General features: G+C 41.8%; 2 long non-coding RNA genes across 4 annotated transcripts; both read right to left on the bottom strand.

Annotated features, from left to right (window-relative positions):
- Positions 1-55: 55 nt before the first annotated feature.
- On the bottom strand, positions 56-24,081 carry LOC306646586. Of its 3 annotated transcripts, XR_013759880.1 has the most exons (6): positions 19,361-24,081; positions 19,139-19,212; positions 14,073-14,520; positions 1,521-2,713; positions 883-1,009; positions 56-640 (listed from the first exon to the last, which is right to left on the bottom strand). It is a non-coding gene; the product is annotated as an uncharacterized lncRNA (long non-coding RNA). The 3 variants fall into 3 exon arrangements; XR_013759881.1 differs by lacking the exon at positions 1,521-2,713; XR_013759882.1 differs by lacking the exons at positions 1,521-2,713; positions 14,073-14,520; positions 19,139-19,212; positions 19,361-24,081 and adding an exon at positions 8,646-8,802.
- Positions 4,985-8,639, bottom strand: LOC306646589. The gene is made up of 2 exons (XR_013759887.1): positions 8,364-8,639; positions 4,985-5,231 (listed from the first exon to the last, which is right to left on the bottom strand). It is a non-coding gene; the product is annotated as an uncharacterized lncRNA (long non-coding RNA).
- Positions 24,082-27,974: the final 3,893 nt, after the last annotated feature.

The following is a 27,974-nucleotide window of genomic DNA, read 5'->3' as shown; positions in this document are numbered from 1 at the left end:
GTTTAAAAAAAAAAAAAAGAACATATTAACTATTAATAAGTTTATCCTTTCACATCTTTGATATGTATTAAAGTCACACTTTTTTTTTTTTTTTTTTGGGTAATAGGGACTGAACCCAGAGGCACTTAAGCACTGAGCCACATCCCCAGCCCTTTTTAAATTTTGAGACAGGGTCTCACTAAATTTCTCAGGGTTTTGCTAACTTGCTGAGGCTGGCTTTGAACTTTCAATCCTCTTGCCTCAGTCCCCTGAGCCACTGGGATTACATAAACTGACATTTTTATTGTTATCAGGGAAAGTGTGGGTTTTCTGCCCTGTCTGAATTGCCTGAAAGTGAACAGACTGAATGCTCTGCAAGAGGGCTTAACCTCATCTACTAAACAGCGATATTCAGTGACATCTGCAGACTCTAATAAGGGTTTCCTATTTTTAACATTGAACGTCCCATTTGAATACATATATAGGTAACATTTTTCTGAATAAATAAATTTAGAGGGAAGCTTATTTACTTACTTACATTAAAAAACTTCATAACATACTAAGGGCTCTGGAAAATTGCTTTCTCTTTTCATTGTAAATTACCTTAAATTTCTCCCCTGATTTCTGTACCAATCTTCAATGTTCTGGTCCCATTTTTCCCCTATAAAGTAGAGCCAGAAAAATCATTATGAATTGTTACAACTTTTAGAAAATGTCAGAATCATGAATTGTTACAACTTAAAAGGAAACATTATATTAGACTCCAAGTTTCTGACCAGCTGCAACCATGCAGTTTATTTACCACAGCATTTTCTTTCCATATTTCAAATTATGGAACATCACTGATGGGCAAGAAACGTTTGTTCTTTAATTGAACAAGTAAACAAAAGTTGTCATCCTTACCTATAGAGGTCAAGTTCATAAAGATTTCCCCCACAACATCTCTGTAGAGTTCCCGCTGGGCATGATCCAGCATAGCCCATTCCTCCATGGTGAAGTTCACAACCACATCCTCAAAGGTCACTGAGTCCTGTAACAACCCAGACATGTTTACAGAGGAAAGGTGAAATATAGTAAAGAAGGGCTGCATTTAATTCATAAGAAGTTCATATATAAGTTGAGTGCAGTGGTGCACACCTATAATCCCAGCAGCTCAGGAGGCTGAGGCAGGAGGACTGCAAGTTCAAAGACAGCCTCAGCAACTTAGCCAAGACCCTTTCTCCAAATAAAAAGTAAAAAGGGCTGGGGATGTGGCTCAGTGCTTAAGTGCCTCTGTGTTCAATCCCTGGTACAAAAAAAAAAAAAAAAAATGTGGTCTCCAAACATTTATGGTAAGTGAATGTGGGCATCAGAATTTTAATCCCAATACCAAGAACACAAAGAATTGATCTGTTTACAATGTGGTCAGAGTATAAGCTTTACTGCTTTCTAATGGCAGTTCCAGAATCTTGGAGAAATAAGAGATACTATACAAAAAATCAAATTTTAGGACCATCAGTCCTTATGAGAAAAATTCTTCTACTACTTTCTTTATTACCTACCATATTGCCCAGCATTTCAGTGATGCCCAAGGTCATGTCTTTTGCCTTTAATGAATATACAATGAAGTGGAAGTTTTTTTCTTCTTTTCCTGTCACCAAACATGAGGGGCCCAAAAGCCTGTTGAAACCCAACTTGTAGCCAGGTCCAGCTGAACATACTTTCCTAAAGGACTCCAGGCTGTCAGTCTGTCAGATGCGACCAGCTCAATAAAAACACTCCTCCAGGTGGGCACCATGGTGCACGCCTGTAATCCCAGTGACTTGGCAAGATGAGGCAGGAGGATTTTGAGTTCAAAGTCAGCCTCAGCAATTTAGCAAGGCCCTAAGCAACTCAGTGAGACCCTGTCTCTAATTAAAATACAAAAATGGGCTGGGGATGTAGCTCAGTGGTTAAGTACCCCTAGGATCAATCCCCAGTACCGACAGATAGACAGACAGCTAGGCAGATAGATTAATTCCTTCACAGAGGCTGAGGAGAGATAATTCTGAGTTTGAGACCAGCCTGAGTCACACAGCAAGATTGTCTTCTGAATAAATAATATTCCTCTGCACAAGTATTAATTTATCACAGACTCAGTGTTTCCATTTACTCTCTGTCCCATTTTACTGAGCAGGGAGTTATTTGGCAGAGTGAAGGTTGGAGTATGAAAGCAGTGTGACACAAAATCCCTGCACTCAGAACACACTGCCTCCAGAACATCCAAAACCCCAGAAAATGTTGTGGGTGCTGACAGGGTCAATGGCTACTCACAATGTCAGGCCCTGTTTTCAAGAATTTAACCAGGGTCTCAGGGCCCTGGTATTATATGAGGCAATGGCCCACTTTTTCTGAGTTCATTTTTTTTTTCAGTATTTGTATGCTCTCAATGAATGCCAAATGGGTGTTCCCAGAAAAGGATGACTTCATGGCTTTAACATAACATCAGCCTGTGTTCCTGGAGAAAGGTCAGTGCAGTTCACACCTTTCCTGAAGAGACTGTGATGACAAGGCTCTGAGGTTCCTGAGGGCAACTGGGTAAAGGTGTTTCTGCTCCAAAGACAAAGACAAACTGCAGCTAGGAGGCTGCTGCAGTGGGCACTGAACGGACAGACCTAACCAGCTCTGTGACAGCAGAATATTTACAGGTTGCTGACTGCACAATCAGGGATTTCTGTAATGTTGGCTAAGTAGTAGACCACCTTGAGTTCAATCCCTAGTATTGGGGGGATATATATATATAAAATACCATACACACATGCACACACACACACACACACACACACACACACTATTCACAATAGTACCTATACTGGGTGTAGGCTTAACAGCAGAACCACAATATCAAGGCTCAGTGTCCACTGTGAGGTGCCAGTCATCCATTCCAGGTTTAAAGCCAAAACAGATTTTGAATAATGCTCTTCAATCCTTCAGAGGTGCACACAACTTACAGTGGGTCATGCTAAGACATTTAACCAGAGGATAAACATCTGGGAGATCTGATTTGGCAAGGCTTTTTTTAAGTGCTGAAGACCTAATTTCTAATTTCCTTTATTTCTTATTGCTTTAGAGTTTCCATTTCCCATGGGTATTTTAGGACAATGGCTGCTATAACCATGTGGAATTCATGCAAGATCATAGTTTTTTTTTTTTTCTTCTTTTTAATTTTTAGTTGTAGATGGACACAATACCTTTATTTTGGGATCAAACCCAGTGCCCCACACATGCAAGGCAAGTGCTCTACCACTGAGCTACAACCCCAGTCCAAGACCATAGTTCTTAAGGGGAGGAATACGGTTTCTCCTATTTTATATCCATTACTCTACTAAGATAATAGAGTATATGTAATGTAATACAAAGCTGCTCCCCCACCCTTGCCGTTGCATCACAACCTAGCTTGTCAGTCTGAAAGCTGCTCTCCTCGCCCTTTCCACAGCAGCCATTTCCCCGCCTCCCAACTACTTGTCAGTCTGTGAACATCCTAGCTAGCTATTGGTTCATCAGTCAGCTTGCAAGTATCCTTCTCCATTATTGGTCCCCTGTTAGCCCAGCGGAGTTCAACCGCTTAAGGATAGCTTCCCTGCCATCTTTTCTTTCTTTCTCTCTCCTCCTCACTTTTCCACTCTCTCTAGCCCGTACCCTTTCTCTTTTCCTCTCATTTTCTCTCTTACCCTGCAGGGGACACTCTGTTTGCTTAATCAACTCCCTTATGTGATTTCCCCTGTCCCGCGTTGTTTTCATGGGTTTCTTACAGTATACCTTGCTTAAAGGTAATGGGATCCCTAGATATAACTGTAATCACAAAAAGGATTGCCAGTTAGAGCATATAGCAGATTATTAATTCAGAACCTACCTTGCAGAGGAAAAATAACCAATCAGTGCTATTTTATCTATTTTGTTGTATAAATACTTGGAAGTATATTTTGGGTTTCCAATTCAGTCATATTGTTTCCCTATGTTTTTCTCTTGTTCCTTCTCTCTCTTCCTTCCCTTGCTAGGAGTGAAGTTTTCTATGCTGGAGTGAACTCTGGGCCTCAAGCATGCTAAGCACATGCTCTGCCACTAAGCACTTATCCCCAGCTCCTGGTTTGAGTCTCTTGAGACACAGTGGGGAGGGGAAAGGGACTGTCCTGTCTTCCCTAAGATTCATGAATTTCCCCCAATCACCACAGAGCCTCATATTGGCATCACCAGAATTTTAGGTCTCTATTGTGGTAATGGTTATAAGGTTACGGGCTTCATGCTGAACCTGCACCTGAATTAACACCCCTCTGCTGTGCCACAGGGGTATCTGGGTGTTGTCCCCTATAATATCAAGAATTGGGATACTTGCTGTGAAAGCAGCACAGGAGCTGCAGCAGCAAAAGTACTTAAAAGGCCTGGTGAGCCTTCGGCAGTTAGAATGCTGAACTTGGCCTGCTATCTAGTAGGACCCCCACCCCTTCTCTTCCTCTATTTAAATAAAGGCTCCATGTGGAGTGGGTGGGGGGAGGTCCTCAGATGCCACCTTTTGCACAGGAAATATTTCCACTCTTACTACTCCCACCCCATACCAAGGCCACACTAGCTTTCATTCTAAACACTCAGGACTGGGCCAAGACATCACCCAAGATAAACCGAAGGAGGGCTCTAATCCAATACTCCCGTTCCCAAATGCCAATGTCTTATCAAAACTGCCAAATCAAGTTGGGGGTGTGGTTCTGTGGTTTGCCTAGCATGTATGAAGCCCTGACTTTCATCCCCAGCACCAAATAAAAAAATATATATATAAATAAATAAAGGGAAAAATACAAAATTCTACCTACTTAGTCAGCTTCACGTAGAACCCAGGTTTGAGAGGACTCAGCAATTCTACCCAGAGCAGCACAGCTCACAGTACACTCCCCCATAAGCAGTATATTGCTGAAAGTCAGTAATTCAAGCCTCTGGACAGAGCAGGGTGTGTAATGGCTTGAGAGGAAAAGAGCAGTCTGGCCTGCAGTTTAACTGTGGTTGGAGCTGGGTGGGAGCTCCAGGGGCTAAGCCAGAGAAGGGAGTGCCAAGCTTTCTGGGAAGTTGGTCCAGATGTGGGCCCAAGGGAAGAGGAAATACAGAGGCTTTAGTTCTCAGCAGTTACACATCAGAAACTGGAATCTGGTCAGATGCAATGGCATATGCCTGTAACCACAGCTACTCCAGAAGCGGACACAGGAGGATCACAAGTTCAAGGCCAGGCTGGGCAGCTGGGTATGACCCTGTTGCAAAATAAAAAGCATTGGGGATGCAGCTTAGTGTGCAAGGCCCAGGGATCAATTCCCAGTACTGCAAAACAAGCAAACCAAAACAAACAAACAAAAAAACACAACAAAACACTGGAGTCTGAATACTCATTACAATGAAGAACACAGGCAAGAAAAATATGCATTCCCAACTGCTTATTTTTATGTAAACAACACTGAGAAACTGCCCAAGGAATTAACAAAAGGGCCTTTGTTGGGAAGGCTGACCAAGAGCTCTGGAGTGGACCAGGATATGCAGTAGTGAGTCTTCTTAGTCAGACTCCCTCGAGGGTTTTATAAATCTTCCTGCATTTTTTTTTTTTTTTGTAAATTAAGATAAATTTATGTACACAATGCTTTACTGTTTGATACTCTCTTCTTTTTTTCTATTTTATTTTGCAGTGCTCAGGAAGGAACCCAGGGCTTCCCACATGCTAGGCAAGCTCTCTACCAGTGAGTTACACCTCCAACCCAATCTCTTTAACTATTTACTTTGGCTTCTAAAACTTACATTTAATTAATTTACTTTGATATTTCTATATAGGTAACCATTATAAAATCTCATTCCTTACACATCCTGGTGAAGAATGGGGGAAAACAAATTCCTAAGAAGTGAAACTTTGGAATCTCTAGGTGGCAAGTGGGATCATACCTCTTGCTTCCCTTTATATGTGGGGTACAGCTTAGGAATGAATAGCATGTTACAATTTATTAGCAGTTTGACCTTCATTAAATTAGATTTTTTTTTTTTTTTTTTTTTTTTGGTGCTATTGGAGACCAGACCCAGGGCCCTGAGTATGCTAGGCAAGTGCTCTACCATGAGCAAAATCCTCAGCCCCAAAAATTAAGCTAAAGGAAAAAATGCACCTGAAAACTTAAAATATCCATCCATCACTGAATTTCCGATGCCTAAAAGTAACAAAAACTGTATTGTTCCAGAATTTCTTTAAAAACCATTATGTCTCTCAATCTATAGATTCAAACAAGAAATTAAAATTTACACATAACAGAGGGAATAAAATTACAAAGTTTACAGAACCTAAATTAAAAGAAAGTAATATCCCATGAAGGAATCAAAGCAAACATATAAATGCAAAACTTGCTCAGATAAGCAAACTGTTTCCCCACCTTTCATAAGGAAAATCCACATACTGAAGGTTAAAACATTCCTGAGGCTGCGGGTGAAGCTTTCATAATTGAAATATAATGCCTAGCATGGGTCAATTCCTGGAGATGGAGGGCAGGCACAGGAATGGAGTCCTTTCCCTGGATGGCAAGAATATGCCTCCCTCCCCTCATGAGCCTCTGTTCTCATAAGTGAGGAAACTCACAGTTGGATTCAGTTTAAGATTTGAATCAAATGTATTCCAAATTATGAGCAGTGTTCCAAGACACAGAAACCCTGAGCTTCACTGATTTTCCCAATATGCACCAAATCTTTGGATATGAAATTCAAAAGGCTCTACATAGAGACCCATGAATCAGTCTCTGTCACCCAACATGCATGTGAACCCCAGTTTCCCACCTTTACTCAGTACAAAGGGCTCTTTCCTAGGTAGGTTTGAGCAGGCAGGACACCTGCCAGGGGAAGATCCCCAGGAAGAACCAACTTGATCTTCCATTACTTCCCTCTAATGGCTCAAGGGTAGCCTTAGCTCAGTGTCACTGGCTTTGGGCTTCTGCCCCTGAGTCAGCTTTAAACTACCACTGATAATTTAGTTAACGTTATAAAGAAAAGAGGTTAATTTAACTCATAGTTCTGGAGGTCACCATTGATTTTTTTCATGGATATGATGCTGGGGGTGGAACCCAGGGCCTTGCCCATGCAAGGTACACACTGCCACTGAGCTACACCTTTCCTCCTCCACTGATATTTTAAATGACACAAAGCCAGTGTTTGAAGAAGCCAGCAAAATTACTCAAACCTACTATTCATGGGAAGAAAATTGTAATGTATATTTGCTAACTCAGCAAGAAAACTCAAGAGTTTCTGGTTCCCCCCCCCCCCCCCCCCCCCAGAAAACAAAGGCTTCAGTTCACTAACACTTGTTCACAGTAGGAAATTGTTTTGTAAATAATTGATATTTGAACACAAGAGTTTGAGGTCAGCCTGGGCAACTTAGCAATACTGTCTCAAAAAAAGTAAAAAGGTCTGTAGCTCTGTGGTAGAACTCTTCCACACACAGGACTTCAGTAAGATCCCTGGCACTACAAGAAAAATAAAAATAAAATAAAGATGGAGCCAGGTGTGGTAGCACACACCTGTAATTCCAGCTGCTGGAGCAGAAGGATCACAAGTTCGAGGTCAGCCTCAGCAATTTAGTGAGACCCTGTTTCAAAACTAAAAAAAAAAAAAAAAAAAAATTTTAAAGGGCTGGGGATGTAGTGGTAAAACACCCCTGGATTCAATCCCAAGTACCAAAAAAATATTAACAGGCTCTGGTAATTGAAGAAAAAATAGAATGTAATCTAGGGCTCTTTTGTTTCGCTTTCTGAAATTCATGTCTTTCTTGACTCTATGGAAATATTTTCTATTGTCTTTCAACCTCTATTGATTAACTACTATGGACATTTACAAAACACTGAATTCATCCTTTCAAGATTACACACCCAAGGAGGGGCAGGGTTGACCTGAAGCTGTACTTTTAAAAGCAGATCAGCCTGGAAGATTTCCAAAGAGGAACCTCAATCCAAAGGAGTTCCCTCACCTGTTCGTGCCCAGGTAGAGATGACAGAGAAGAGGCACATGCATTTGAGAGACCTCAGAACCAAGTGGTTACTCTCCTGCTTTCCTCTCAGGTAAAATACTAACAAACGAAGTCTTTACATAGAGGCATCCATAGTACTATGGAAAAATTGTAATTAAAACACCGTGTGCATTTAGAACGTAGAAAAGGCAAATAGTTGAACGCGGGGCTGTGAATGAGAGGGAAGTTACCATCTGGAAACATGGAAAGGGCACTGGAAATTCAGGGGTTTACTGCCAGCCCTAGGAAGGCTTGGGTGGGATTAGGGTCCTTAATTTGAGACCCCCCTACATCTGGAAAAATCAGGGACAAAAAGGTGCCCCTTCGAGAGAGCGCAGGGACTGAGGCCCCACACACCCACCCCATCTCCTCCACGGCAAGAACCCCACACCCGAGTCCGAGCCTCCCGTGACTCTCCGCCGTCACTCCACAGTCTGGGGAGGCGCGGAACTGCCCAGAGAGGCTCCCAGAAAGTTAAGTGGCAGTGCAGGGACAGGACAGGACGCTGGGGTCGTAGAGGACCGAGGGCCGAGCGGCCAGCTGCAGGCTCGACAGCGAACTCTGAGCGGGCGCCCGGAGGCCCGCCATTTCCTGCGGGTTCCGACAGCCAGCCCAACTCCGGACGCCCGGCCCCCACACTCACCATTTCCGGCTTCCGGGGCGTCCTGACCGACGTCTTCCCACGGCTCCCGGAGCCCCAGGTCACCAGGTTACTGCGGGTGGAGGCTGCCGGCAGAGGAACCTAAGGTAGAGACTGGCCGGAGAGACCCTTCACAAGCGCCGACAGAATAAGGACCAAAGCCGAGGCGACGTTGCGTGGCGACTCCCCGCCCCTCCCAGAGGCGCGTCTGATTGGACAATCACTAAGGTCACGCCCCTCCGGCCTAAGTGACGTAGAAGGCGAACCTCTCGTGACCGAGCTGCCTGCCTACCTTCCCAGCGGTCACCGCCAGTCTCTTCCCACCCCAGTGGGGCAAGGAAGGAACCCTGAGCTTCGGCCCCTTAAGCAGGCGCTCCACCACTGAGCCACACCTCAGCCCTAACCTGTTGGCATGTAAGAAATTGTTCCTATCCCAGAAAGAAGACTGGCACCGCGTGAGCAAGGAGTTCCAGGCTGTTTTCACTTTGAGCGACCCTCTTGTGCAAAGCAAGAGGAGAATGGGCCCAAACTAGGCCAGAACGGAAAGAAGAGTCAGCTTTTCTCCACGGGGTCAGGGGCTTGGCATTAAGGCATGAAAGCCACTCAAGGAACTGTGATCCTCTTTTAGGATCACTTAGACTCACAGACACTTAAAAGTGACGTCAGCATATATAATAAAGAGTCAGCCTCCAGTGTGATCTTGACCGTTGCCAGCGTTGAGGCCTAAACCATCCCTTCCTCACCCTGCACATCTGGCACTTTGATTCTGGCAGGAAGTGTGAACTTTGCTGCCCAAGTCTGGGATCAGGAACTCTTCTCAACCAACTGCCACCTGTAAGGTATGTGCATTAAAATTGTCAGGTGTGTTTACTCCAGAAGGGTATTTTAGATCATTCTTCCCATGTGCCCCTATAAAACTTTGTAAAATGTTAGGATGCCTCTAAGGTAATTGAATTCCTACTCTCTTGGATAGATATTAGGAAAGCAAAAACATAAATTCAGGATGAATTTGAAAAATCAACACATAGGATCGAAACTAAAATACCAGGCCTGGTGACGCAGGCCTGGTAATCCCAGCGATTCAGGAGACTGAGGCAAGAGGATCACAAGTTTCAGACCAGCCTTGGCAACTTGCCAAGACCCTGTCTCAAAAAAAAAAGTGGGGCTGGGGATATAGCTCAGTTGGTAGAGTGCTTGCCTCACATGCACAAGGCCCTGGGTTCAATCCAGCATGCATAAATAAATAAATAAATTCAATCAATCAATGATTGGAGATGCAGCTGAGTGGTAAAGTACCCCTGGGCTCAATCCCCAGTACTGCCCACCCCCCAAAATAGAATGTCAGCTTCAAGGAGACAAGGATGAAACCAAGGGGAAAGAGGAATAAATCCTCAAGCTTCACTTGCTTTTAGCTAGTGCTTTTATCACCAATTTTATAGGTCACCTAAGAAGCATTAACTTTGCTATAAATAACACCTCTGTCATATGGGTCATCAGGGTAATTGTATTGTTTTTCAGGCTACTTTTTTCAATTTCAAACCTGTTGAAACCAATGACCTTTCACTTGGGCCTGCCAACCTGTCTGATGGGTGGTCTTTTTGAGGTTCTAGGCCCAAAACTTGAATCTCAGAGCATACTAATGCCAACATTTTAAGAATATGTGTCCTATGAAAGCCATAAAATTTGGTTATGCATGTGTGAATGTTACCAGAGCTTTAAGGCAAAGACCCCAGCACTGGGGGTCTCAGTGGACAGTTGATTCTGACACCCATCCCAAGATTCCAGTCAAAGATACAAGCAGTGGTGAAGGCAGGAAAAGGATTTTAATCAGTATAGCTATACCAGGAAGACAAGGGGACTTGCATCTTCAACCCTGTCTTCAGGACTACTGACATGAACTCCCATATAATACTGATGGGGGAGGCCAGAAGTATGCATGATCAAGTGTAGTCTTGGTCAAACTACAGTCTGGTTGATCACTATTTCAGGATTGGTCTGGGATAAGAAAACTGCTATTGCTGGGGAGTAGTTTCAAGTTTTGTCATAGGAGATTTATTCATCAGACCTACCTAGAATCCAACATGACCACGGGAGAAAATGACACTGAGCAAAGGAAACAGATTCAAAATGGAGGCAGAGATGCCACTTTTTTAACTGTTTTTAGTTACCCATGAGGCATCCCCAGGCATCTTCAGGGCCAAGTGAAGTACTTTTAGCAAAAGCAACCTCTCAGTCCTTGTTGAAATACTGCTGATTACTTCAGTTTTCCCTGCCTCTGATCACCCTTCCCTCTACCTCAGACCACCAAGTTTTATTTATTGTTTTGGTACCAGGGATTGAACTCAGGGGTCCTTAACCACTGAGTCACATCCCTAGCCCCTTTAATTTTTTATTTTGAGACAGTGTCTCAAGTTGCTGAGGCTGGCTTTGAACTTGTGATTCTCCTGCCTCAGCCTGGGATTATAGATGTGTGCCACAGTGCCCTGCCACCCTGCTTCTTTATCCCATAAATACCCCTAAGCCTTATCTTTGGGGAGGTGCATTTGAGACCTAGGTCCAGGGACCTCACACACTGTGCTCCTTTGAAGATGCAGGGCTGCTGGCCAAACTGCCCAGAGAGGGGCTCAGTGCCATGCCAGGTTGCCAAGCAGGGATGGAACAGGACGCTGGTGTTAGAGGAGACCAGGATCCCACATGGCCTTTTCCAACCAGCCTTCACTCCCTAGCTCAGGATGCTGGCTCCTCGTTGACCATTTCCTTTCTTTGGGGTCTCCTGGAATCTGCCCACAGGATCCCATGACCCATACAAGTCACAACATCTAGACACCAGGTCACAGTGTGCTTAGAGAATTCCAGATTTAAGAGTCCAATGGAGAGATCCCTGGCCTCAGAGCAGGAACGACCAAGCCAGGCCAGCCAGACTGGACCAGGAGAGTTTGGTGTCTGGCAGGGGGCAGGAATTTTTATTTTTTTAATTATTTATTTTGAAATAGGGTCTCTCTATATTGCCCAGGCTGGCCCTGAATTACGGGCTCAAGCAATCCTTCTGCTTCAGCTTCTGAAGTGACTACAGCATGTGCCATTATAATAATTATTAAATGTATGGAAAAATTATTAAATGTGCAGACTTATATGTCAGTAATATTCTATAACAATAAAAAGAGAAGAAAAACAAACATTTGAACTCAGACAAGCAGACTGCTTCACCCAATTCACAAGGAACCCAGCACGTGGGTTAAACATATTACATATTCCAAGCTGGGAGCCAGACTGACTGCTGAAATGAAATCTCAGGTGGCTCATACCCTGGCAGTGAGGCAGGGCACCTAAGAGCTGAACTCTCGGAGCTTGCCTTGCCCTCTGTCTCCTCCACACTATGTAGAAATGAGCCCTTCTTCAAGATCTTAATTCTCACCAGCAGGAAACTAACCAGGGATCAATGTCAGGTTCTGATCTGTTAAACCATCAAATTATGAACCTTTCTCCAGGAGATGCCCAAAATGAGTCTTTCTAAGTCTGACCTTCACAGATTTTCTTCATTTATATGAATGACAGTCTGATACCAGCAACTCTATAGTGCCAAAACCAAAGTGTCCAGAAAACAGCCCCATGGCCACCAGAGTCACAGCCTCAGAAAGGACAGACACCCCCAACTCTGCTGTGCTCTGCCTCTTAGGTCAGCTCTTCTTTATAGCTGTTCTGAGCAGCATGAGGTCATCTACAGAGGAGAGCACTTGCCCAGGAGTCACCAAGGGGAACTCCATTGTCCTTCCTTTGTAGGCTCAAGTTTGGCCTCAGATCTGAGCCACAAGTCTCAAGCCTGTGCCCCCCACTGCAGGTCATCCACCTGCTTCACACCAACACTGATGAGGATGAGTTCAATGACAGAGACCTTCAGTCACATTGTTTAAATAAGAAAACAGCGGAGACCCTGCTTTCCTTCTGTGTTTCTGTGTAAAGGAGGAAAACTCTAAGAAACTGGCAACTAATTATTCCTTTGAGAAAAACAAAGCCAACTATTATTTTTGTATTAACAAATTCTTATGGAAAACAACCAGTTAAGTGTGAACTCTTCCTTTTTCCTCTGCTTCAGTGACTCTATAATCCATGGTGAGGCATCATTTGTCCTTTCCAGATTTAAGAAAGGCCAGAGGGGCTGAGGTCATGGCTCAGTGGTAGAGCACTTGCCTCCCATGTGTGAGGCACTGGGTTTGATCCTCAGCACTGCATATAAAGAAATGAATAAAATAAAGATCCATCAACAACTAAAAAAATAAAAATAAAATGAATAGAAAGGCCAAATTGGACTTTTTAAAAAAATGGTGCTGGGGATTGAACCCAGGGTCTCCACACAACACGCTAAGCAAGCACTCTACTACTGAATTATATACACTCCCAGCCCCAAATCTGTTTTAAAAATAGATGAATAATGAAAAATAAAACAAGATTTTATAATATATATCTGACATATAAATTTATGCTTTTAAAATGATAGAATATCAGAATATAAAAGTAGTTAATGATAAAATAAAAAATGAAATATATCCAAAGTATCTCCTCTAAACAGTGAGATTAATTTAGGAATAAATAACTGAAGGAAAACTTGAAAATTCACAAAATGAGAACAAACATGACTCATTTTAAGAATAAATTGATCAAAGAACAAATAACAGGTGAGGGTCAGGGATGCAGCTCTGCGGTAGAGTTCTGTTCTGGCCTAACATTGGCAAGGCACTAGGTTCTTGGATTCCCAGCAGTACAACAACAATAAAAAACATAAACTTTGTAACTGTAGAAGCATGAGAAGTAAAATTTTACATAAGAAAAGGTAGCCTGATGTTGTATGTGCAGTATAAACACAGTGAAATAAACACATTGGCAAAATTATAAACTTCATTCCATCCATTAAATCAATGGAATATTTTAATATAGCTTCTCAGTAAATAAACAAGACAATAACATTTGTTAGTGTGCAAGTTCTTTGAAGTAGTTAATAAACTATTTCTAAGAACCATGATATAAATCTTTTTTTTTTTTCTATTTTTAGTTGTGAATGGACACATTACCTTTATTTATCTTTATGTAATGCTGAGGATCAAACCAGTGCCTCATACATGTGAGGCAATCACTCTGCCAGTGAGCCACAACCCCAGCCCATGAATATAAATCTTTTCTGAGAAAAAATACATATTTTGTTTTTAATCACATATAATGAAACCTAGTTGAACTGGAACTGAGGTATTATATTCAGCTGCAACAGGAAACACCCAGACAGGAAGAAGGTGCTTATTCTCCCGTGAAAGGCCTGGGTGAGAGCAATCACTGCACAATCAGTGCAGCAGAGGAACATCTGTTTTAGTCAGCTCTGCACTGCTGTGACCCACATACCCAACAAGAATGACTCAGGAGGGAAAGTTTATTTTGGCTCACCGTTTCAGAGGTTCAGTCCATGGTTAATCAGCTCCATAGCTCTGGGCCTGAGGTGAGGCAGAACATCATGGCAGAAGGGTGTGGTAGAGGGAAACTGCTCAGTTCATGACAGCCAGGAAGCAGAAAGAACTTGAATGCAAGGAGCCAGGAATATTATAATTCCCCAGGGCAGGCCCCCAGTGACGTGCCTCCTCCAGTCATGCCCTACCTGCCTACAGTTACCACCCATAAATGCATTCATATTATTAATCCAAATGGATAATCCACCTATTAGGCCACAGCTCTTAAAGTATAATCATTTCACCTCTAAATATTCCTGCATTGTCACACATGAGCTTTCAGGGAATAAATACCTCATATCCAAACCTTCATCCAGTTGGTTTTGCCAGCATCCTTATAGCAATCATGCTCAATCAAGAACAGTCACTATCCCTGTGAACAAAGATACCTGACATACAAATTAGATCTAGAGTCTAGACTTAGGGCTTGTAAGAAAATCCAAACTGCAGATGGATTTTGTTTTTAAATATTCTTAATTGTAGATGGACACAATACCTTTATTTTATTTATTTATTTTTTTTTTTGGTGTGGCGCTGGGGATCGAACCCAGGGCTTTGTACATGTGAGGCAAGTGCTCTACCACTGAACCACAACCTCAGCCTGATTTTTTTTAATACTTCAAAAAAATTTTTTTGTAGTTGTAGATAGCATGCCTTTTTTTATTTTTATGTGGTGCTAAGTATCAACCCCAGTGCTTCACTCATGCAAGGCAAGTGCTCTGCCACTGAGCTACAACCTCAGCCCCTTCAGATGGATTTTTAATGTGGATCTTTGGCGACAACTGTGGAAACCTGCACCTCTAAGAAATGGAAGTCTAGTCGGCAGTGGTTTAGAAGATACTCTTCACTGGCAGAGCAAAGTTTCTGGAAAATGGGCAGGAACGAGTGCAATGTCTGTACAATTGGTGTACAGCTGGCTATCTCTGTGTACGGTGCCTCCAAAATCTAACCAATGCCTTTTACACTTCTGCTTTCCAAATCTCATGCAAGTTAGGGTATTGGTGGATTCTGACATGGAACTGTAAGGGGAATGCGTTCTGGGAAATCTAGTTTCCAACATTACCAACATTGACATAACACAATTTAGAGATCTAATTCCAACTCTAGATTTTATTGTCAGATCACATGACTTTTTTCTTTATTCAAAGTCAGTTATCCAAATAAGAGCTTTAAAAAGTGCAGAGCAAAAGATAAAAATAATATCAGACTTGCTCTATTTGATAAATGTTACATGCTTACAAATGGATGTCAACTATAAATTAGCAAAGAAATGGAATAAACTTCTTACAACCAAAATAAAGTTTTTTGTTTTTTTTTTTTTCATAAGAAATAAAGGTGGAATGTATACACAGAGGCTCCTCAATGTATAACTAGGGTTAGGTCATGATACTTATCTCAAGTTGAAAATGCATTTAAAACACATTATACATCATAGTTGAGCCTAGCCTTCCATAAACGTGCTCAGTACACTATAGAGTGTGGGTTGTTTCCCCCATGATTGGGAGGTTGCTAGTAAGTTGCTGCCATTGCCCAGCATCATGACAGATTATTGTACTACATATTGCTAGCCTGGGAAAAGATTAAAATTCAAAGCAATATTTCTACTAAATGTGTATGACTTTCAGAGCATCCCAAAGGGAAAAAATCATAAGCCAGGAACTTAGGTCATAAGTCTGTAGTGGGTAAGGGATATCCAGAACCTGCCATGAGGCACCAGTGGGTAAATCCAGCAATTAACAAAAACTCATTTTGCAGTGTCCTGTCAATTATGGAAATACTTTTAAACTATGTAAGGATTAAACCTACCTATAAATTAGAAATATATTTCATGTCACCCATGGATCCAACAGGTTTCAAAATGGAATGATGAGGGGTTTGGGGTGTAGCTCAGTGGTAGAGTACTTGCTCAGCTTGCACAAAGTCCTGGGTTTGATCCCCATTGCCACTCCCCACCTCCCAAAAAAAAATCAGCATAACTATTAACTAACCTCAGGGGAAATGCTGCCTACTAAACACTCCACTATTGTTTAAATTATACCTTACAGAATTCTGACCCCTCAATATTTTAAGAGTAAGAATAAGAATTAGAAATCCATAGTCCAGGGGCTTGTTTTTAGGAAAGAGCCACTGGTAGAGATAATTTATGATTTTATAACATTTTCTTTGGGTTGTATATTTTTTGGGAGTATTAAACACAAATTACAAATTACATTGGGAGTTTTCAGATTACTTTTAATGTATCTGTTAAAACTGAAAACTTTCTTGTATTTTTCACATTTATGAGATTTTGATCCAATGTACATTTTGTTTTTGTTTTGTTGTTTTATTTTGAGAAGGGGTCTCATCTGCTGCCCTGGCTGGTCTTGAGCCCCTGGGCTCAAGCAGCATTCCCTGCCCAGCCTCAGTGGCTGGGCTGCAGGAGGGTACCACCGTACCTGGCTTGTGTGTATTCTTACATGGAGGCCAACTGAAGACTTTTGCACATCGCTTCTGTTCAAGAAGCTTCTCTCCACTGTGTTCCTTTATGACTCTGAATTGAACTGGGATGACAAAAGACGTTCCCACACACTTTTGTTTATAGGCCTCTGTCAACAATGTCCTCTCCCCACATATGGCACGAAGGCTTTGTTGATAATAAAAATTGATTTAGGGTTTCTCTCTTGTGTGAGTCCTTTCACTTTTTCAAAGATTCGTGTTATAATTGAAGGCTTTCCCACATTCCGTACAATCACACAGTAGGTCCTCTCCAGTGTGTCCTCTCGTGGGATAACCAGAGGCTTTCCCACACACCTTACATTCAAAATGTTCACTGTGTTTTATGTCAAGTGTCTCTGAATACTTTTCAGAGAAATGTTTTCCACATTCCTTACATTCCCAGAGTTTCTGTCCAGTGTGAGTCCTTTCATTCACTTGAAAGCACTGGTCATGACTGAAGGCTTTCCCACATTTCTTATGGCTCCTTTCCATATTCCTGATACTCTGACCAGGCTGAACTCTGCTATGCCTATGTAGGGATGAATGACCAAGGAAGACTTCTCCAAACACATGGCTTTCACAGGGTTTTATTTTAGGAGGAGTTTTCTTTTTTAGATTATGACCTGGAATCTGGCTGGAAGTTTCTCCATATTGACTACCTTCTTCATGTTGTCTATCATATGACCTCTGTAAGAAATGAGAAGCATATGACAAAGGGTTTGTTTATCAATGATTTTACATTTGTTAATAGATATTGAACTTACATTTTTAAATATATATATAAAAATATATATGTGTATATGTGTGTGTGTGTATATATATTTATTTATTTATTTTTCTTTTGGTGTTGGCGATGGAACCCAGGGTCTTAAGCACACTAGGCAAATGCTCTTCCACTGAGCTATCACCAGCCCCTTGGACTTGGACTTTAATGTTATCATCAAAGTATAGGCTTTATGTCCAGTCTGGAGTTTCTGAATCTGAAATGGACTGAATATTCTGCAAGAGGACTGGACCACAGCTGTCATCAAAACAATAATACACACTAACCAGTTTTTTTTCTTTTTCTTTTGTGTGTGTGTTTCACTGGATATTGAACCAAAGTCCTCACATATGCTAGGCAAGTGCTCTATCACTAAGCTAGATCCTCAGCCCTTTTCATTTTGATATAAGATCTTGCTAAGTTGCACAGGCTATCCTCAAACTTGCCATCCTCTTGTCCCAGCCTCCTGAGTGGCTGAGATTACAGATTTGTGCCATCATGCCCAGTGACATTAATGGGTTTTTGATTTGGTTTGGTTTTGGTACAAGGGATTGAAGGCACTTAACCATGAGCCACAAACCCAGCCCTTTTTAAAATACTTTTTATTAGAGAGGTTCTCACTTATTGCTTGGTGCCTCCCTAAATTGCCTCAGGCTGGCTTTGAACTCACAATCCTCCTGCCTCACTGCTGAGATTACAGGCTTGAACCACCATGCCTGGCTATTAATGGGGTTTCTTTTTTTTTTTTTCTTTTTTTTTTATTTCAATCTTATTTTCTTTTAAATTTATTTTTATTGTAAACAAATGGGATACATGTTGTTTCTGTTTGTACATGGAGTAACAGCATACCATTTGCATATTCATACATTTACATAGAGTAATGATGTTTGATTCATTCCGTTATTTTTTTCCTTCCCCCCCACCCCTCCCACCTCTCTTTCCCTCTATACAGTCTCTCCTTCCTCCATTCTTGCACCCCTCCCACCCTCCATTGTGTGTCATCATCCGCCTATCAGTGAGATCATTCCTCTTTTGGATTTTTGAGATTGGCTTATCTCACTTAACATGATATTCTCCAATTTCATCCATTTGCCTCCAAATGCCATAATTTTATTATTCTTTATACCTGAGTAATATTTCACTGTATATATCAATCTTATTTTCTAATATGTATAACACTCAAGTCACACATCCCACTTTGCAAAATTATATAATCTTCTTGTTCATTAAGGAAATTAGTATTGGTTGAAGGACGCTGAATGCCATTCATCAAGACAATGGGAGAATGACCTTGAAGCCTTTTCACAGATATTTAAAGCTGCCATGCCCATCATAGGTCCAGAGAGGTAGGTCCTTGAGGGCAGAAGAATTTTGAGGGAAGGGCCCAGTATGCCCCTGGGACCTGAAATTCAGGACTCCCTCCCTAGGGTCACCTCAAGTCTCTGATCCTAGTGATAATGGGGTTTCTTACTACCATATCCAAGTGAGTATTTTGCAAACTTTGAACATCAGTGTCACATTTAAGTATTTTGTTGTTGTTTTCCTTTTGTTTTGTTTTTGTGGTGCTTGGGATTGAACCCAGGGCCTCACCTCACACAATGCTAGGCAAGTGCTCTACCACTGAGCTACATCCCCAGTCATAAATATATATTTTTAGAAAAAAAAAAAAACTTCTAATAATAAAAAATTTGAAAATGGCCTTATGTTCTGTTTGCTTATTTTTAAGATTCTAAGATCCTTTCAAGGAACAATTTTCTCTTACAAATTACCTTTGATTTCTCCTGGGATTTCTGCACTGGTCTTCAATGTTCTAGTCTTCCAATTTTATTTCTAAAATGTAGACCTAGAAAAATCATTATAAATTATTACACTGTTATTAAAAAATTATCAGATTCTAGCCCATGCTTGATTTATTCACCAAGTACTCCCTTTCGATTTTCTAAATCACTGAGCAGCACTGATGAGCAAGAAACTCTTGATCTCACCCTTACCTTCAAAGGTTGCCAGCGCTACATCTTTCTAGTGTGTTCTGGGAAGGATCCAGTAACGTCCTCTCCTTCCAGCTGAAATTCAGTCTTCAAAGTCCAGTGAGTCCTGAAAGACCTGCATGGGCACAGGAGGAAGGGTGATGCTGACAGCCCTGGGGGTGTATACCCGATTCCTCAGTTCACATGGCTCTCTGGTCTCCAGTTATTTATTTTATGACTTGTTCATCAGATTCTAACTCTCCGTCTTCACTGACTTCCTCCTACACAGCTATCATGATGTTAGAACTGAAGGATTCAGTGAAACCACAGTGGAATAGAAACACACCTCCTCTTGGTGAACTCAGGGATTTTAAACGTGCTGCCTGGATCACCCCTACTTTGTGCCCTAGGTCTACAGCACTTCTCATACCCAAGTCCTACTAACTACGTGTGAAAAAGAGTAAACAATAGCTGTCCTGAGACTGAATAACCTTACAAGTGCTTGTTCAAAGTTTTCAATCTTTGCTGGCATTTGGGAACTGGAATTTGGAAGGGACCCAGGGCTCAGTGTGTCGGAACTGTTTATGTGAACAATATGGTATTTATTTAACTCCTGTTTTCCATCTGAGAGTTTGAAATTTTGTTAAATGCTTGGCAGAGGTAGCCTACTTGATCAGCCTCCAAATAACACTAAGCCCAAGTCTCAAAGGGCTTCTCTTTTTGTCCCAAAGTGTTACTGAGTAAATTGAGCCCATCTTATGTACCAAGAGAACACTTGGAAACTTGTACTGTAGACCAATTTAATTAAGTAGGATGAAACACCAATGAAAGCTATTTCACTGCCCTAATGGAAATTTTTAATTTTTACATTAATAAATGTATTTATTCTGCAGTACTGAGGTTTGAATCCAAGGCCTCACACATACTAGGCAAGTGTTCTACCACTGAGTTACATCCCATGTGAGGCACTGAGTTTGATCCTCAGCACCATATAAAAATAAATAAAGGTACTGTGTCCATCTACCACTAGAAAATTTAAAAATAAAAAATAAAAGGATTAGTGTGCAGAGTGAAAATAAATGAATGAACAATCTTTAAACCATGGGGAAATGACCAAAACACATTTAACAGAAGAAACTATGGTTTGTGTGTCCGCCAAGAGTTCCTATGCTAGACACTTAGTCCCCAGTGTGGCAGTGTTGAGGTGGGGACTAGCGGAAGCTCATATGACCCTGCCCTTAGAAGGGACTGATGCTGGTCTTGTGGAATGAGTTAGTTCCCACGAAAGCAGGTTGTTACAAATGAGGCTACTCCACGCTCCCTTTCCACTTCCCCATCCTGCTGTGACACAGCCAGGGAGGCCCCTGCCAGGACAGTGGCACTAGGCTAATGAACGCCCGAAACTGTAAGCTAAATTTTCTTCATAAATTATCCAGCCTCTTGTATTTTGTTATAACAACACAAAACAGACTGAAACAGGAGATAAAAGACCACGTAAGAAGAAAGGTGTAGCTCCTTGGTAACGAGCAAATGTGCCAACAAAATGTCAAACAGACCCCATTTTATACTGAGGAGAAGGACAAAATTTAGCCAATTTTCCCAAGCGTTGATGACCACAGAAAACAAACAGCTACGCACAAGTGGAGGAAGGGTCGGGAAGGAATGTGGCTCAGTGGTAGCTTGCCTGCCATGCTCGAGGACCTGGCTTCCATACCCAGCACCACAAAAATAAATAAATAAATATTACAATGGAGAAAAGGTCAACTAATACACTCCATTGCTATTTTGTGTAATTTGAACTTGATCACTACATACAATTTCATTAATTTCCAGAGAATTTATTGTGCATCGATAGGCAATAATACACAATAGCAATATTTTGACACAAGCATAAAAAATACATTTGAAAAAGTCCAAATACCATTAACCATTGGAATGGATGAGTAATTAGATAGCTAGAGGCCTCAAGCACTAGCATGTGGGAAATATACTGAGGCAAGGAGACCATTGATAAGCCTTTTTATTGTAATAAAAACTCACTTATTCAAGTTTTAAAGGAGGCAAAACATAAAGAACATGCTTAGTGAAAAATTACAGATGATCAAGATAAAAAATAACCAAAGAATCAGGACAGTGGTCACCTAGAGGGCAAGAGGGAGATGAATCAGGGAGGGGACCATCAGGACCATCTAATACTGCAAAAGGTCCAGCTAGGAAACTTTATTTTTTTTTTAATTAAAAATAATTTTTTTTGTACCAGGGATTGAACCCAGAGCGTTTAACCACTGACCCACATCCTCAGCCCTTTTTTATTTTTTTATTTTTAGATAGGGTCTCACTAAGTTGTTCAGGGCCTCATTAAGTTACTGAGGCTGGCTTTGAACTTGTGATCCTCCTGCCTCAGCCCCACAAGTTGCTGGGATTACAGGCATGTGCCACCACACCCAGCCAGTAAGGAATTTTGATGAGGATGCCAAGGATATCTACTGCCTTCATTACTATGTCTTACACAAACTTTTCATTCATTATTTTGTGAACATATTTCATGAAGACAATGTATGCCCTTTTTTTTTTTTTTCTTGTGGTGCTGGATTGAACCCAGGGGCTCACACATCATGAAAAAATTTTAAAGAAAGAATTAAATTTGGAAAACATTCTGCCAGTTTGTATATGTTCATCTGCCCTGTAATGTGTCAGTCTGAGTTGTAATCCACAGATATGACAGCAAAAAAAACACAGTAGTGCTGGTCACAGCAAGAGTTTTTCCCAGCAAGCAGAGACCACAGCCCAACAGGCAGCAGGGCAGGTTAGAGAGACAGAGCCGGCGAGAGGCTCAAAGCCTGGACAATGTGCTGGGGGTTGACACTGATGGCTACAAGGCATACAAGCTTAGAGGATATGAAATGGGTTACTACTCCCAAAATGGAGGACTGGAAGAGCAGGACAGGCCTGTCAACAGGCTGTGACACATTCTGAGAGAACAAGGAAAGCAACGTGGCCTGGTAGTCTGTTGAGGTTGGATGGGAAGCTAGGGGAGAATCCACTGCCATAGGCAGGGTTTGCGAGGTTGAGTCTCCGCACTGTTCCAAAGGAGGAGCCCCAGGCTTTCTGGGTGCCTTTTCAAACGTGAGAAAAAGGGAAGGAGGAGAGTGGAGGCTTAAAAACTGTAAGAATACCCAGCACTGCAAAAAAAAAAAAAAAAAAAAAAAAAAAAAAAAAGCTGTCGGGACACATCCAAAAATGGAACCACACACTTCCATTTTCCAAACAGCAGAGGAGGACACAGAGGGTGATGGTCCTGCCACCACAAGGAAAAAGCAAAGACACTCAAGCAGCCATTCCTCCTGGATCCACAGGAGAACCAAGATCACAGGGCAATCCTTTGTCCCTAAGTTGCAGAGACAAGAGGCAGTTGAAGAATCATCACTTCCTAAAACAGAGATGCAAAGCAGGAACTTTGGGGCAACAGAACAGGGGGAGGTCAACCTAAACTGTAATTACGAATTGCTCGGGACAAGCGAGGACAGACCTGAGAGTTAAGCACTTGAAGGGGCCCAACCTGCACAAATATGTAAACCCCACCATCAGAAACTGGATTGGAGAAAAATGGCCTCCTGCATCTGGTAGGGCTATTTTGAAATATCCCCAGAGAATTCTGTCCTCCTTAAGTCTACCCTTCAAAAGAAAACTGTTAGCCAAAAGCATAACCAAATAGGATATTCCCAGAGCCCAACCTCTGGGAAGAAGGGAAATACCCTAGTCCATGTCCCTCTAACCTGTCTACCTCGACCAATAGAGGGGTGAGGATGACAAATCTTATGCAAGTCACAAACCAGGAGTACAGCCTTCCTCAAAACAAGGCCTGATCATCGGGCAGTGGAACGCTTCTCCCTGCCAGCACATCAGAGGGCTCCCACACCAGCTGCAGAATGCAACAGAGAACAGAGCCTCAAAGTTCCCCTGAGAAGTCTTCAGGAACACACCAACACACTGCCTAGCAATGACATCAGCCAGTGTCTAGAAATATAATCTACAGAGACAGTCATGAAATAATAGAAAATCTGAGCAGATCTACAACACAGAGATTGATACAGTAATCACAAATGCCCAACTAATGAAAGCCCCAGACCAAAAGGTTTCACAGTTGAAATCTACCAGACACATGAGGAAGAACTGACATCCTCCTCCTCAAGCTCTTCCAAAAATCCCTACGAATGAAACGTTTTAAAATAAAAAAGAGCTGGGTGCAGTGGCACATACCTGTAATCCCAGTGGCGTGGGAGGCTGAGGCAGGAGGATTAAGAGTTCAAAGCCAGCCTCAGCAAAAGTGAGATGCTAAGCAACTCAGTGAGACCCTGTCTCTAAATAAAATATCAAATAGGGCTGGGGATGTGGCTCAGTGGTTGAGTGCCCCGAGTCCAATCCCTAGTACCAAAAAAATAATAATAAGCATATAAATGAATTAACCATAAGAAATGACTGAAAACTATTTCACAGAAGTTTAAAGACATGAAGGAAAATGTTCAACACCAGGGATGACCAGTAGAGGCATGTGTCATTTTTTTGTTTGTTTATTTTTTTTATTAGAATCACGCATCACTGGGCTGGGGATATAGCTCAGTTGGTAGAGTGCTTTCCTCGCAAGCATCAGGCCCTGGGTTCAATTTCCAGCACCGCAAAAAAAAAAAAAAAAAAAAAAATCACGCATCACTTAATGAAGGGGACATGTTCTGAGAGATGTTTAGTTAGGCATTTTTTTAATTTTTCATTGCTGGTGCACATCACTGTGTACAACCCTAGCGGGAAAGGTCCTATACACTCACACCATAGCCTACTGCTCCTACAGCTCGTTATCAAACACTGGGCACTCAGCTTAAAACACAAACATATTTCACAGCTGTACCAAAATATTTTCTTTCTTTATATTCTTATTCTATAAGCTTTTTTAAACTTCTTAAACTTTTTTGTTAAAAACTATGCCATAAATACACATAGTTCAGTCCCAGTTTTAGCACCAAAAAATTAAAAAATGTAAAAAAAAGCAATATTGCTGTCACACAAAGACAACTGTAATGCAGTGTTAAGTATTTGTGTGTCTAAACAAACCTAAGGTACAGTAAAAACAAGTATAAAAATAAACAATGGTACACAGGTAGAGGGCACTTACCATGCAGGAGCTGGCAGGCCTGGAAGTTCTCTGGGCGTCAGCGAGTGAGGGGTGAATGTGAACACTGCAGACATTCCTGTACACTGCTGTAGACTTTATAAACACTGTACATTTAAGCTATGCCAGTTCATTAAAACATATATTTTTCATTCTTCCATAACAAATTAACCTTAGCTTACCAGTCTTTAAACTTTTTAAGATTTTAAACCTTTGACTCTTTTGTAATAACAGCTTAAAACAGGCACATTACACAGCTGTATAAAAACCTTTTCTTTCTTTATATCCTTATTCTATAAGCATTTTTTGACTTTTAATTTTTTTTAACTTAAGCTTTTTTTGTTGAAAACTATAACAAACATACACATGAGCCTAGGCCTACACAAGGCCTGGGTCATCCGTATCACTGTCTTCCACCTCTGACACAGACCACGGGAAGGTCCTCAGGGGCAATAATGCGCATGGTGCCGTCATCTCCTATGATGACAATGCCTCCTGAGGGACCTGCCTGAGGCTCTTCTTGAGGTGCCCCTCTTCTCAGAAACATGTCTGTGTTCGTTTGCTTCCTTTTTGCCTCATAGATCTGCTTGTACACAGATAAAGCACCATGAACGTTTCTCTTTATTAATGAAAACCTTTCCGGGTTGGGGTCCATGCTTTCAAACTTTTAAGGAGCTTGTTGAGGTCTGTAAAAGCTTCTGCGAGTCCTGTCACTGTGAATTTTCTTGGGAGCTCTTTCTCTTCTCCTGCAGTTTCCTTTTCTCTTGCCTCCTTTTGGGCTCTGTGCTCCTGGTCCAGGGACTCCTCACTGGTCAGTTCCTTGGGAACCACCTCCAGGAGCTCCTCAATGTCATCCTCCTCCACGCCCAGAGTAAAGTTGTTGGCCATCCCAACCACAGCCTTGTCCATGTCTGTGACTTCCTCTTCCTGAGTAAATCCTTTGAAGTCATGGACGAACCTCTTGAGCGTCTTCTTCCAGATGCCATTCATACACTCCTTGGTGACGTCAGCACTCACTTTCACATTATGCAATGAATAGCGATTCTTGAATCGCTTGAACCATCCAGAGCTGGCAGTGAATTCAACATTATAGTCGGGTCCAGCCTTTTCCTTCAACATTGCAAACAAACTTTTGGCTTTAGCTGTGATCATCATGGTACTGAGAGGGATCCGCTTCCGGGTCTGGTCTTCAATCCAGGTCATTAGAAGTTTCTCCATATCTGATATGGGCCCTTCCCGAATTTTTGTTAGTCTGGTAGCCTTCAATGAGGCAGATCCTTTAAGAGCCTCTGTCACTTTGTTCTTGTTCTTCAAGATTGTAGCTATGGTGGAATGGGACATCCCTGACTGGCGAGCAATAACCATCACTGATTTCCCACCTTCGTAGTCCTTAATCAATTTCAATTTCGTTTCTAGGTCAATCACTCGACGTGGTCTCTTACTGGCAACTTTAGCAGTGGATTTTGTGTGAGTAGGAGCCATGATGAGCAAAATGACATGAAATCAAACTGAGTACAAGAGAATAACTGAAAGATGCAGTAAACCATCAGCTGCATGAGGCTGCTGGTAACTACTGTCCTACACGGGATCCATCATTGACTGAAATGTCACGCAGAATATGACTATGTAAAGTAATATATGACCATCTGGAGATTCTGTATAACAACAGATGGAAAAATTAATTAGATAATTCCAAATTGCAAGAATAAATAAACACAAGGAAAGGTCAGACAGTTATGCCATATGCTCCAGCGACATTTCCAAGTAAATTTGAATTTATCCACAATCTACAACCCAGCAACTTTTTCCCACTGTGTAAAAAGTTTTCAGTGCATTAATACTTGAGGACAAAAACAAGAATGACACTGTCAACATCAAAAAAACAAACTTCAGGGGGCTGGGGTAAAGCATCTGCCTGGCATGTTGAGGCACTGGGTTCAAGTCTCAGCACCACATATAAGTAAGTGAATAAAATAAAGGTCTATCAACATCTAAAAAAATATTTAAGAAAAACAAACAAACTTCAGCCAGGCACAGTGGCACATGCCTACAACCTTAGCTACTCAGGAGGCAGAGGTGGGAGAATCACAAGATCAAGGCCAGCCTGAGCAATTTTGCAAGACCTAAAAAACATTTTTAAAAGGGTTAGGGATATAGCAACATAGTTCAGTGGTAAAGTACCTCTGGGCTAAATCCCCAATGCAAAAAAAGAGAGGAGAGGGGCAGGACTGGGGATGTATTCAGTGCTGGAGCAAACCTAGGTTCAAGTCTCCAGGACTGAAAATAACAACAATGAAAACAATAATAATAAAAATAATAAACTTGGGTTAGGTGTGGTGGTACATATTATTCAAGAAGTTGAGGCAAGAGGATTCTAAGTTCCAGGCCAGTCTGGGCAACTTAGCAAAATAATCCCCAATAACACACACACACACACACACACACACACAAACTAAATAAACTTGAGAGCTGGGGATCTAGCTCAGTGGCAGAGCACTCGCCTAGCATGTGCAAATGCAAGGTCCTGGGTTCAATCCCCAGCACTTAATTAGCAAAATAACTAATTAATTAAAGAACAAAGTCGAAACCTAAGTCCCATAACAGTGGATGGTGAGTAAACCAGGTGAGCAGTGCCTCAGCAGCATTTGTGCAACAGACTGAGGCAAAGAAAGCACAAGAAAAGCCTTCAGCACAGTATCAATGGTCTGCTGATGGTAATACCAACTTACTGAAAACTAAAGAGAGGCAAAATTCTGCTTCTTGATAAACAGGTGGTAAGCTCTAAAGAGTGATGAAAATAGGGGGCTGGAGTTGTGGTTCAGTGGTAGAGTGCTTGCCACCACCAGGCATGGCTCCACCTTCTTTCTTTGTGCCTCCCTAGGCACAAAGCCCTTTTCTGCCTAACTGTTGAGATGCTAGCAGATTTAGAGTTGGGGCTTTCTCCCTATTATAATACTTCTTTCAAATAAAATCACTTCAGACATCAACCAGAATTTTGTTTGAAAGACAGTGTCCAGAAATAGCCCCTGTGTAAAATAATAACACCTTCAGAAAAGGCATTAAGGGTAGGGTGTGTAATTAAGTGAAAGAATGCTGGCCTAGCAAGGACAAGGCCCCAGGTTCCATCCCTAGCCCACCACCAAAAAGAAAGGAAGGAAAGGACAGAGGGCCTCTTCTACCCAACACCATCAGCATATGCATCCCCAGCTGTTCAGTACATTTTCTCAGTGTAAAGGGTGCCTGCCATAGTTGGTGTGGGCAAGCACAGATGAGGTTCCTCAGGAAGAACCAACCAGGTCCTCAATGACCTCTCTTTGCAGGCACAACACTGGCCTTATGGAGCTTCTGGTCTCAGGCAAAGTTATTCACTTACATACATTCATTCATTCATTCATTCATTCATTTGTGATGCTGGGGATTGAACCCAGGGGCACTCTACCACTGAGCTTCATCCTCGGCCTTATTTTTAAATTT

This window comes from Sciurus vulgaris (genome assembly GCF_902686455.1).
Source record: "Sciurus vulgaris genome assembly, chromosome: 16".
Taxonomy (NCBI): Eukaryota; Metazoa; Chordata; class Mammalia; order Rodentia; family Sciuridae; genus Sciurus; species Sciurus vulgaris.
Note: the sequence above shows the minus strand (reverse complement) of the source record. Positions and strands in the feature narration are given on the sequence as shown.